Raw genomic sequence first — 496 nt, 5'->3', positions numbered from 1 at the left:
GGTACGCGAAGCTTCCAACCCGCCTCTGGCGGTTATGTTTGGTCAATTTCTTTTGACCGGGGTCTACGGACCCCTTTTTTTTTTTTTTTTTTTTTTGTGGGTCTGTCCGCCATATATACATATACCCCTATATATATATACCCATATATATATAGCCCCGTACCCCCTCGTGCGGCTGCCCCCCCCCCCCCACGTTGCGTGTCCGCCACCTCCTTCGGGCCCCCTCATTTTCGCTTCATGGCTGCTATTGCCTGCATCTTTGTTTTGTTTTGTGTTTTCTCCGTCTCGATCCTTTTATTCGCCTTTTTTCCGCGTATGCCGCGCTTCTTCCTGTGTTTTCCCGGTGTTTTTGCCTTGCTCGCACACTCGGCTGCATTTGCTGTTCCACACTCGCCATGTGCGTCTTTTCCGCCCCCTGACGCCGTCCACGGCGCTATCCCGGGGCCGACATCCCGGACCCTGACCCCTCCCCAGTTGGCCTGGAGGGGGGGGGGGG

The 496-nt window shown here is 55.2% G+C and overlaps 1 non-coding gene across 1 annotated transcript, besides 2 other annotated features; it reads left to right on the top strand.

Annotated features, from left to right (window-relative positions):
* On the top strand, positions 1-74 carry Tc00.1047053449955.10. The gene has a single exon (XR_008254535.1). It is a non-coding gene; the product is annotated as a spliced leader RNA, 5' partial (transcript).
* Positions 75-96: a microsatellite.
* Positions 97-111: 15 nt separating this feature from the next.
* Positions 112-154: a microsatellite.
* Positions 155-496: the final 342 nt, after the last annotated feature.

Source organism: Trypanosoma cruzi (assembly GCF_000209065.1).
Source record: "Trypanosoma cruzi strain CL Brener chromosome Unknown tcruzi_1047053449955, whole genome shotgun sequence".
NCBI lineage: Eukaryota > Euglenozoa > Kinetoplastea > Trypanosomatida > Trypanosomatidae > Trypanosoma > Trypanosoma cruzi.
Note: the sequence above shows the minus strand (reverse complement) of the source record. Positions and strands in the feature narration are given on the sequence as shown.